This window comes from Vombatus ursinus, unplaced genomic scaffold (assembly GCF_900497805.2).
Source record: "Vombatus ursinus unplaced genomic scaffold, bare-nosed wombat genome assembly UNPS02014805.1, whole genome shotgun sequence".
NCBI classification, from domain to species: domain Eukaryota; kingdom Metazoa; phylum Chordata; class Mammalia; order Diprotodontia; family Vombatidae; genus Vombatus; species Vombatus ursinus.
Genome location: NW_020954583.1, coordinates 2,609,554 through 2,622,181, shown reverse-complemented (window position 1 = coordinate 2,622,181; position 12,628 = coordinate 2,609,554). Strand labels below are relative to the sequence as shown.

Genomic DNA, 12,628 nt, shown 5'->3' with positions numbered 1-12,628 from the left:
TAAATAATAGTCTTGGTTGAACCCTTTAGTTTGGGCTTAACCTATGAAGTTTTGTGTATTTTTATTCTTTGTCTGCCTTTTATAAACCATATCCTAACACATGCCACCCCTAATAGGAAACCTTCCCTAATTTCTTCTTCCTTTCCATTTCCAAGTCAGTTATAACTGATCTCACATAGCACTATATTTTCTACTCATTTGTACACATATATTATTTTATATTATAATTATTTATGTTGTATCTGGACTTGGAATCAGAGATCCTGACCTTGAATTGTGGCTACACTACATACTGTCTACCTTGGAAAAGTTGCTTCACCTCTGAGTAAGGACTAGGTCCTTTCACACTCTGTGTAATATCTCCTATTATCTTATCAAACTTGTAAGCTCCATGAGAGCCAGAACTGTATCAGCCAGTCAAGCAATATACATTTATTTAAACCTAGTATGTGCAAGGACATTGAGGATACCAAGAAAGGAAAAAGATAGCACTGGCTGAGGGTGGAGGAATAATATACAATCAGTTGTTCAAATAAGGTGTAAGAAAACAAGGATAAATTGTTTCAAGGACCACGGCATAGAATTGATAAATTTAATAAGGTTTATTGCATGTAGAATTATTTTATCAAATCTTCAAATTATAGATTCAGAAGGGAGCACAGAGATTGCAGCTACTTGGCTAAATAAAAAATCTCATTTTATAACATCCTTAAGAAATGGTCATCTCATTTCTACATTACTTCTGACTAGGAACTCACTATTCTTTGAGGTGGTTCATTCCATTTTTGCATAGCTTTAATGATTATGCAGTTTTTTGGTTTTTGTTTGGCCAAAATCTGCTCTGTAGCTTCTTCACATTGGTTTTTCTTCTGTTCCCAGAGGCCAAGCAGAGAAGGTCTTATAAAAACCCAACAGTCCTTCAAGTTTTGAAGGTAGCAATTATTTCTGCCTTCTTCAATATTCTGTCTACTCCTTCCAGCCAATAAAGAAATGTATTGACTTGTTTTCTCCCTGATAAATGTCTCTAATGCCTTCAACAGGTTCCTGTTTAGTATGATATGGAACCCTGTCTGCCTGACTTTCATTTTATCAGTGGCTTTTATCAGTTGATCACTTGATCAACCAGTTAATTAACAAACAAGCATTTGTTAAGCACCTACTATGTGCTAGGTGCTAAGTGATACAAAGAATGAGATAGGCTCTTCTCTTCGAAATTTGAAGAAGCTAAACACATGTATAAGTGTATACTGAATAAATGTTAATAGAATAAATACAAGTAAACACGCAATAGTTAAATACAAAGTAGGGAGGTAGAGCACTAACAGTTTTTTTGTTTTCTTTGATGGGGGGATCAGGAAAGGGGATGATACTTGAACTTGCATTTTAAAAGGAGAGAGGAATTCTATGAGGAGGGGGTAAATAAGTACATTCCTTAGCTTGAAGATGGTCAGTGCAAAGGCATGGAGATGAGAGATGGAGTGCTATTTGTGAATAACAGAGAGAAGGCTAGATTGACTGAATTGTATAATACAAGAAGGGTAATAGTATATGATAGTATATGATAAACTTGCAAGGATAGGTTGAATAGAGATTGTGAAAAGCTTTAAAAGCTAAACTGAGGGGGCAGCTAGGTGGTGCAGTGAATAGAGCATTGCTCCTGGAGTCAGGAGGACCTGAGTTCAAATCTGGCCTCAGACACTTGGTAGCTATATGACCCTTGGCAGCTGTATGACCCTTGGCAAGTCACTTAAGTCCGATTGTCTCCAAATTAAAATAAATAAATAAATGAATAAAAGCAAAGCCAAGGAATTCATATTTTAATCTAGATGCGATGGGAAGTCACTGGAATTTATTGAACAGGTGAGTGACATTGCCAGATCTTACCAAAAGGAATATTGCTTTGGCAGCTACATATAGTAAGAGTGGGAAAAGATTTGGGGTAGATTTGGGGTAGATTTGAGGTAGAGTGACCAATTAGGAGACCATTGCAATAATCTAGGCAAGAAGTAATAAAGATCTGAACTATAGTAGTAGTTGTGTGAATGAAGAGAATGAATGAGATAGAGATGTTGTGGAGATAGAAATGCTAATTTTTAATAGTTGATTAGATATATGGAATGAGGTAGAGTGAAGGTAGACATTAATGGTCATCTTATGAACCTGAGGCTAGAAGAATGTTGGTACCTTTGACAGAAGTAGGGAAGTTTGGAAGAGATGTACGTTTTGAAGAGAAAATGATAAATTCTTTTATGGATATGTTGAGTTTTAGATGTCTTCAAGGCATGAATTTTGGAATATCCAGTAGTTGGTGATGTGGGACTGGAGGATAGAGGAGAGACAAGGTCTATAAATATAGATTAAGTCATCTGGATAGAGATGATGGATTAACCCATGATAGTTGATGAAGTCACCAAAAAAGAAGGTGTTAAGAAAAAAAAGAAAAGCCTGATGACAGGCCATGGAGAACACCCACATATAGAGGAAGTGATACAGATTATGACCCAGCAAAGAAGATTAAGGAGCAGTCAGGTAGAAAGAGAATCAGGATAGAGCAATGTCATGAAACTCAGGGAGGAGATAGTGTTCAGGTGGAGAGGGTGTCAGTAGTGTCAAGTGTAGCAGGATGAGGAGTGAGAAAAGACCATGAGTTTCATTAAGAGACCACTGATAACTTTAGAGAGAGCAATTTCAGTTGAGGAATGAAGCCAAATTACAAAGGGTTGAGGAGTAAAGAGTGGAAGTTTGGAAGCAACAAGTGTAGCTAATTATTTCTAGTAATTTGACTGAGAAAGGGAGGAGGAACCTAGAACTATAGTTTGAGGGGATGATAGGGTCTAGTGAAGGACTTTTCAGGAAAGGGGTGGGGAGGCTTGGGCATAGAAGGAACCAGAGTTTGAAGATTAGAGAGAAGAAAAATCAAGGGGTCAATTTGATGAACAGCATGAGAGGAAATGAAACCAAGGGCATATGTAGAAGTTGGCTTTGGCAAGAAAAAGGAACAACTCTATGGGAGAGGACAGAAGGAAAGAGAGTGGGGGATGATGTGAAGATTTTGAGATGGAGAGGGAAGATGAGGGAGTTCATGGTGAATGACCTCAATTTTTTCTGTAAAATAAGAAGTGCGCACCTGTGCTGAATGGGGAACAGTAAGGGAAAAGGCATAAAGCTTGAGGAGAGAAAAGATTTAGAATAGCCTCTGTGGGGAGTGAGCTAGGGAATCAATTACAGAGGAATGAAAGAATTGCTATGTTGCAATAAGGGTCCCGTTAAAGTTGGATGACATAAATTTGTTGTGTACCCTATCAGCACGATTGTGTGACTTCCACCAATTCCGTCCAACAGAGTATATATAAGAACACAGTAGACAAATTGTGGGGGAAGGCATGAGTGTTGACAGAATGAAATGACAAGGGATTTGAATAGTAGACATGTGGAGTTGATTGAATTGGTTACATATAAATTGAGATTGGGAAAGGAGGAAGTGAAATCAGAGCTTTTGGTAATTGTCTAAGAAAATACTAAGGAGTAGAAGGATTGGAGGTTTCCAAAGAGATTTTTTAAAAAAAAGGAAAGGAAAAGGACCTATTTGTACAAAAAATGCTTATAGCAGCTCTTTTTGTGGTAGCACAGAACTGGAAATGGAGGGGATGCCCATCAATGACTAATAGCTGAACAAGAGGTGGTATATGATTGTAATGGAATACTATTGTGCTGCAAGAAATGACAAGCAGGATGCTTTCAGAAAAATTCGTACTTACATGAACTGATGCAGAAAGAAGTGAACAGAACCAGGAGAACTTTGTACATAGTAACAGCAATATTGTACAATGATCAACTGTGAATGACTTAGCTATTCTCAGCAATATAATGGTCCAAGACAGTAATCCAAAGGACTCTTGATGAAAAAATGCTATCTGTCTCCAGGTAAAGAGCTGATAGAGGCTGAATGCAGATTGAAGCATACTATTTTTTCACTCTATTTATTTATTTATTTATTTTGGTCTCTGTTTTTTCACCACATGACCAATATGGAAATATGTTTTGCATGATTGCACATGTGTAACCTCTATCAAATTGCTTGCCGTCTCAGGGAAAAGAGAAGGAAGCGGGGGGAAAAGAATTTGGAGCTTAAATTTAAAAAAAAAACACATGTTAAAAATTATTTTTCATGTAATTGGAAAAAATACAATTTTATTTAAAAAGAGGGGGGGAAGGGTTGGAGGATGGAATAAGGTCAAACGATAGGGCTAAGCACAGTGAGAGTTAGAGTAATAGGAGGCTGTGATCAGAAAGGGTAATGTCAGATTGATCATGAAAGTGGAACATGGGGTCATGGTGAGATCTAGGGTATGACCATGCTTATTTGTGACTGATGTGGAATGGAAAATATAGGATAAGGGAGACAGTGAGCGTCCTGAAAGTGCCATGCTTTGCTCCTCCAGCCCTGGGAGCAGGTTCAGGCCACAGCCCACAGGTGCAGGCAGTGGAAGTGATGGAGGAGCAGCTGCAGTGAGTCAAGGCCTACCCAGGCCTTACTGCTGGCCATGTCCTTGGTGGCCAAAACGTTGGTCTCTCAGGTTGCAGCTACAGAACCTTGACCTGAAGATGCTACACTTTATCAGCACCTGAAAGGGGAACAAATTTTGCTTTCTGATAATGCTTCTTCTCTTGATGTTCAGTCCTTTTTGCAAATGTGCAAGCTGCCCATCAAAGTTTGTAGAGCAGATGCTGAATACACATCTCCATCTGGTAAAGTAACTTTTATTCATATGGGAAATTGAGTGGTATCAGAATTTGGTCCAATAGTCCAATTCGTAAAAGCCAAGGACCATTCTCTTAGTGATGAGTTGAATAAAGTCCAAAAAGCAGACATGAAAGGCTACATAATATGCTGTTGACAGTGGAGGTATAATAAATAATAACTTTGTGTGGTTTTGTGTAAGAAGTTGTATTTTCAGTGGTGTGATAAAGCTACAGTAGAGGAGATCACTCACTCTCAATAAGGATTTCCTTATTCTTGGCCTCTAAACCACATCTTGGTTTATCAAAAACAATGGGAAGTCAAACTCAAGATGAAATCCATTGGATAGGATAACAAGACTCTGGATCAGGTCTTAGAAGATGTAGACCAGTGCTGTCAGGCTCTTTCTCAAAAACTAGGAACATAACCTTATTTCTTCAATAAGCCCCCAACTGAACTTGATGCCCTGGTCTTTGGTCATCCTTATCACTCAGTTGGCTAACGACGAACTCTCTGAAAAGATGAAATTACAGCAACCACCTTGCTTTCTGTAGAAGAATTGAACAGAACTACTTTGGAGAAAATGGGAAAGGACACATCCTCCTCAGGTTGGCCTAGAGAGACTTGTTGGATTAGCTACTTCAAGGAAAAGTCTTAAGTCTTAAATTAGGTTCAACTTCATGATTGTAATAGTATCAGAATTTTAAAAATGAACACAACTTTTAGAAACCTCCAGTTGTATACCAGACCCTTTATGTATTTTGTAGACAATGTACACACTGAACAATACTGAATTACTCTATTGTATTCCAAATTATCTTTGTTTCCTTGAAATATGTATACACATAAAAATAAAGTTTTAATGGTTGTGCCGGTCGGGCCGTGCACTCTCCTTCTAACAGGAGCAGGCTGCCAGGGTCATACTCACCAGTCCTCGGAGCCCACCCAGATAAACACAGAGATGAGCCGATCAGGAGGTGCAAGTACTCGAACTTTATTCAGAGACCATCACAGCAAGGCCAAGCAGGAAAGCAAGAGCAGGAGCAAGAGAGTGAGCTCCGATCCCTACCACCCCTTATATACCTTCCTAGCCCCTCCTCCTCAGCCCGCCTACTAGTGATTGGTTGTAGGATCAGATACCTGAAGGGGATGTCTGGGGTTAGCACTGCACCAAGGGAGAGGACGTGACAAAGGAAGCTAGGCCCAGATACTGGAAGGAGGCGTCTGGGGTTAGTGCTACACCAAGGGAGGGGACGTGACAAAGGCAGCTAGGCCTAGATACCGGAAGGAGGCGTCTGGGGTTAGCGCTGCACAAAGGGAGAGGACGTGACAAAGGAAGCTAGGCCCGGATACCAAAAGGAAGCGTCTGGGGTTAGTGCTGCACCTTGGGAGAGGACTAGACAAAGGGAGCTCGTTCTCTGCCGTCCCACTCCCATGTGGCACAGCCCCCTGCCTCAGGAGCACGTGCTCCGGCTACTTCCCTGTATCCTGTTCCTACCCCAGTTCACCACAACTCCACATGGCACAGTCCCCTGCCTCGGGAGCGTGAGCTCCGGTTACTTGCCCGTATCCAGTTCCTATCCCAGTTCCACAACTCCACATGGCACAGCCCCCTGCCTCTGGAGCGTGAGCTCCGGTTACTTCCTGATATCCTGTCCCTGCCCCATCTTGCCACAACCCCCACGTGGCATGTAGCCAACATTAGACAATCCCTCACAAACAGTGATGCAAGTTTCCCCCCTCCCCCCAAAAAGTCATAGGATATGAGGAGATTAAGGAATTGGGAAGTTATGGTTGAGGAAGCAGCATAATGAATATTGAAGACCCCTTAATATAATGACAGGAGTTGGGTGTGGGGGGAAGAGAGACAGTGAGCAGAGTATTTTTTGGATTGAGGGAGAATGATCTGGGGACTGGTATATAACATCCACTGTGATCTATGTAAGTTTGGGGTTGGGGAGAGGCAAGTACAGATAATACTGCGAAGAATGGCTAGTGATGTCTGAGGAAAGCTGGGTCTCACTGAGAGCAGATAAATGGAAGGAGTATGGGGAAAAGGTCCAGAATGAGGGCAAGTTTGTTCATTTTGTAATAGGAATTCCATAGGATACAGTGGAAGGGATGAGTAAAGTTGAAGTAGACTTGAGGAAAATAGGGATGGGAGGTGGAGGTAGTTTGTAACTACAGGTAAATTAACAGATGATAGGAGTTTGATGTCCATAGAGATAGTAGAGTACGTGGCAGATGAGTTATCTGCTGTGGTAGGACAAATTGCCAGGTATGCTGCACCTTAATCACACCGCCTACTTCTTCAGGTTGGGTGGGTGGGAACAGGGCACCCAGAACTGATCTAATACTGTTAATGTGGTTTGACCAGAAAAGAATGCATCAGGACTATCATCTGAAATTATAAATATAATACTTTTGCCAGTAAAACATAAGATCATATTATTAGCTTTTTAATCTACTACATCATATTGTTTCTGCAATCCACTATGATCATAGGGTCCCTTTTTTTACGTGGGTGGTTTGTTAGCCAAGCAAGTATATCAGTCTGGAGGCCCTTTCTATTGAAGGACTATATAGGAGTTTTATATAGAATTTCATTGTTATTTATATATCCTAATAATGCAAAATACTTCCCCTCCTTCCCTGCAGTTTGAAAGTCTTCTAAACCTTCAGATGAAACGGAACCTAGAGTCTGATAGTTGTGGACTATAATAGGTTTTGTGGATCCAGAAATAGTCTCTTGAGCCTTCAAATCTATACTGGGGTTTAAAGTGTAAGCTGAATATACCCATGAAGCTAATTAAGTCTGTTTAATGCTAAGAAATTATTAGCTAATGTATTATTTACTATAGTACACAATATGTTTACTAGAAAAAATATGTGTAGTTTGCAGTTCTTGAGTTATATTTTGTAGTAAAATATAGTCATCCTCATCCCAGGAGAGAGAAAATTCTATGATGATAATATATATGAATTTAAGGAATTATTCCAACTGATTCTTAAATGCCTTCCAGATTGTGATAGAAAATTTAAATCAGATTAGATTTCTTAAGAATATTTCATTCTAATTTTTTTAAATTAGTTATTTATATATAAAACTATATTGGCTCAACCTTTTACATATTGATCACTTGGGCCGCTCAGTGTTGCTGATTATTCCTTATATTAATCACTTACTAATTCTTTAGTATATTGTCTAAAACAACTCTGTCCCAAGCTTTTTCTACTCTCCTCAGACTTCTAATTTTATTATGTACCCCTCACTCTGGCCCTGTTTTCAGGGGGGAAATTATGCTTTCTGCTTTGCTGACTGATGAGATCAAGTCAGGCTTGAGATAGATCATTAACTGTCTCTGCATTCATTTTCTTTTCTTCCAGTATTACAGAATGAAGTTTCCTTCCTTTTCGGGGTCAGAATATAGACTCTCGATTCTGTCCCTTAGGACTTCATTCAGTTATTTCAGTTATCTTTCCCTTCCCCCTCCCTGACAACCACAAGCACTTTTTAAAAAGCATCTTCATTCCTTCCTGTTCAACAGACTTCTTCCCTTCTGACTTAAAAAAGCCATATATCTCCCCTCCCTTATGTTGAGAATACTTTTAATTTCCTACTACCCCTCTGGCTATTATTTCTCTCCTAGGTCTCAGTGCCAGACTTCTGAATCAACTTGCCTGTTATGTCCACTTCCTCTACTTCTAGTGGTTCATTTCCATTCTTCTCCCACCAAATTGGCCTACCTGAGTTTGTCTGGAGTTTTTCTGATTAAGTGCCTTTGTTCACATCATTCCCTGTGATGGAATGCTTGCTTCACTCTAAAACCTACTCATCTTTTTTTTTTTTTTTAGAAGTCCAGTTATTTTGGAATTTATTTTTTCTAAAAGAGAACAAAATATTTTTATGCAACACATTTACTTAGTTCAGTCGTAACAAATGATAAGTTAAAAAAAAGTCATAGAATTCCATAGAATATGCTAAATACCTATTCATAGTAAAGAATATCTTACATGCATTTTTAAAATACTGTAGCATCCAAGATGATATGCCTTATGAGGGCATAGGAATGTAAATTAGAAAAAAAAACACAAGACTGCCTATTTCCTTAAAAATTACTCAGTAAGACAAAAGCATTATTCATCTTAATATACTAATTTCATTATCTTAAATCTTTTCATCATCTTTTCTTAAATTAACAGCAGAAGTTAAGATTCTTAAGAAGTTAAGACTTTTTTTAGATACACAGTTACATGAAAACAGAGGTGACTTTTCCCCCCAGGATTTTATTTGGGAGTAGCCTTTTTATTGAAAAGGGGCAGTCTTGAGTTTTATGATGTCACCAATGATAACATTTCTTGGGATCATGGAAAGATTAAATTCCTTACAGCCAATATTGCTTGAGCTGAAGCCTCTGCTAAGATAGCCTCAAGTATATTTTGTTGCATCTGTTTGAGGAACAATTTCATCTTTGTTAGTCTCTAAAACCATTCACTCCGCTGCCATTTCTGCCAGAATATTGTGGACTTTGTCTACATGGAAAGTTAAATCCTCTTTACAGAGACAATTTCAAAACACTTATCTAGTGTTTCAGTGAGTATTTGTATTAGGTTAAAAAGTTCGCTTTCTGAAGAATCCACATAGAAGGTGGTCTGATGCCTCTAAATCAGTTTCACTTACTAGCATGCACCCTTCTGGGAAATGACAAACATTTTCATCTTGTTTGAATAGCAAATGGCAAGTTTCCTTAATTTGTTGCTCGACTTCTTCACTATAGGACCAATAAAACTTGAAGAGTCAGGGTTTCCAGTGGTTGTTGAATATGAGGATTTCCTTGATCATAGTGGGGCTGAAGGATGGCCAGGTGGACACTGGACCCCATGCAGACATCTGTGCTCCTAAAGAGGAAGGAGAGGGAAACCTACCCATACTTAAAGGCCTACTTCCAGCATCTGCTGGTCAGTAAAGTTTACAAAAACCATTTTGGCTTATGGTCTCTCTATTTCAGACATCTAGGTGACATAGTGGATAGTATGTTAAACTTAGAGTTAGGAAGACCTGGGTTCAGAGTGTGCCTCAGACATTTCTTACTTTTCACTCACAAGGCCACCACCATAGTTCAGAAAGTTCAGGTGTCTAAATCAGTGGTGTCAAACTCAAATAGAAATAAATAGTTTCCACTCAATGGTACATAAAGATCCTAGTGGACTGAGTATTAATTTAGAAAGCTGTATTTGATACATCTGATCTAGACTAGAGATGTCAAACTCGAGTACTGCAAAACTGTCCGATTAGGATGTAATTGGGAAATGTTTAACAAAATAAATAAAAATAAAGTATGACATAAATAATGTTAATTTGTGGTTTTTCTTGTTCATTATGTTGCCAGCATAGAGTTTGACACCACTGATTAGATTACTAGACTAGTTTAGACTATTATAATAGACTTTGGGGTGGGGGGGTTAATAGCCTTTTAGTTGATCTCCCTGCTTCTTTTCTTACCGTGTCCATACTATGCACACAACTGCATAAATAATTTTTCCCACGGAGCAGATAGGTCTTAACCAAGTCATGTCCCTGTTTAAAAACTTTTCAGTGTCTTCTTATCAGTTCTAGGATAAAAAACAAACTCCCAAGTCTTTCATTTAAGGCCTTCTACAATCTTCACTTCTAGCTACCTTTCCAACCTTATTTCATACTACAGTTGACCCTCAATATTTAGGGGCACAGGACCTCCATAAATGTGAAAAACCATTAATAACTCTAGGCCCTCCCACCTTTATTTTTAATAATTCTGATCATATTAATTTAACACACCAAACAAGTAGAACAACACATTCCATTCATAAAAAAGTTGCAGTTTCTACGATAGAGGGATTAGTGTCTCATACACCATGTGGAGTGTTTGCAGTGGCTAGCGTAACTGCAGCAACCGCTTTATGGATTTCCTTCTCCTACAAAAAGTGCACGATAATAACAATCACTGCAGCAGAAAATCACATGACTGAGTCTGGATTTGTAACAAAATTTAACTGTTTATAATAAATTTATGTGCATATATTTATGGTAGTAAATGATACTGTAGATTAACAATATACAGTATTTATGCATTTATGACTTAATTTTTTTTAAAGTTTTCTTTATGTGTATGAATCATCTGGGATTTACACCACCAATCTCCAAAATTCCCATTTAATTATTAGTAGCCAACTCGCAAATAACTAAAACTGTGAATGTCAAGGAATGTCACAAATTCTATATTTGAGCCAAATTGTATTACTTCCCCAAAATTGACAGATTGACACACCTCTTCCTTACCCTATTATTTGTGTCAGCCATTCTCAGAATATATTCCCTCTGCTCCTTGTCTTCTCAGAATCTCATCTTCTAAGCTCTGCTTATGCTGTTTCTTCTACAAAGCCTTTCCTGGTGTGTGTGTCTCTGTGTGTTTGTGTGTCTGTGTGTATGCATAAATTGAGTACAATGGTGCTCTGTACAGATAGTACAGAGGTGGGACCTGAACCAGATTAAAATGTAATTGGGAAATAATTAACAAAATATGTTAAAATATAATTAAATATGTATACATTTTATAATTGTCAATATGCGACCTTCAGGGAATCCTTACGTATGAGTTAGTTCCCCTCATTTCTATTAGAGTTTGACACTACTGAATATAAGGTACTTGAAGATAAAGACTGTTGAATTTTTGTCTTTTTTATCCCTGTCACCTGGAGTAATGCCTGATATATAGCAAGCATTTAATCAGTGCTTCATTTTTAAGGTCATATTCCCTAATGTGAATGCAAGCCTTTGTGTGTGCTTCCAGTATCTAGAACAATTCCTTGCATATGGTAGATACTTAAATCCTAGTTGAATTGAATTGCAAGGCATTGTGCTTAATATTGGGAAATACAAAGACAGAAATGGAATTCCCTGCCTTCAAGTAATTCCTGGAGGAAGGTATTTCATGAAAACAGGTAAGAAGTACTAGATAAGTAGAGGTGGGAGAGAATACTCACAGTTTAGTGGAATAGGAAGGTAGAACATAGCACCTCAACTTAGACTTGACTACAGACTAAGAGGCAGAAGCAAGGAGCAATTCCGGGCATGAGAGACAAGGACAGCCTGTGCGGAACTATAGAGTCAAGAAATGAAATGTGACATTCTAGGAAGAACAAAAAGGCCAATTTGGCTGGAAAGTCAGTCATGTGAAGGGGAGTAGTAAGGTATGAATTTAGTTTGGAAGGGACACTGGAGCCAGATAGAATAGGACATTAAATGCAAAGTTAATGAATTTTTATTTTATCAAACAGGCCTTATGGAGACACCAAAAATGTTTAAGTGGAGAATGACATGGTCAGACTTATTGCATGTTGAATTGAAGTGAATTGAATTTTGGAAACAATTGGATTTGGATGAAGTTTGAAGAACCAAGCTTGAGTCTTGCTTCCATCATTTGCTAGCAGTGTATTTTTAGACAAGATACTTAACTTCTTTGAGAGAATGAATAAACATATTTATAGTCTATTTTATAGGATTGTTTTAATGATCAAAGGAGATGATTTGTTGAAAAGCAATTTGTAATCAACTATTGTAATAAATACTTTTGTAGCTGGAGGTCTTCTAGATCTAGCCCTTCTCCAATCCACATATTTCACTCTTGCCCAGGTAGTCTTTCAAATGCACAATTATGATCATGTCAGTCCTCTATTCAAAAGTTCTCTATTGTGTTCCATATATAACACATAAGTTCCTGATTCTATCATTCAGGACTATTCAAAATCAAGACCAAATCAAATCTAACTTCCTAAACCTTGTCTCATTCTACTTCCCCTTCATATGTGCTGCATTCTAGGGAAACTGGTCATTCACTGTGCCTTGTT

At 38.2% G+C, this 12,628-nt stretch overlaps 1 protein-coding gene and 2 pseudogenes across 1 annotated transcript in view; 2 read left to right on the top strand and 1 right to left on the bottom strand.

Moving 5' to 3' along the window:
• LOC114051732 (zinc finger protein Rlf-like) overlaps positions 1-12,628 on the top strand; it is a gene marked incomplete at its 3' end in the record, with an annotated part of 91,135 nt that overhangs the window by 39,462 nt on the left and 39,045 nt on the right. The window lies entirely within an intron of this gene.
• On the top strand, positions 4,465-5,359 carry LOC114051768 (annotated as a pseudogene).
• On the bottom strand, positions 9,048-9,584 carry LOC114051716 (annotated as a pseudogene).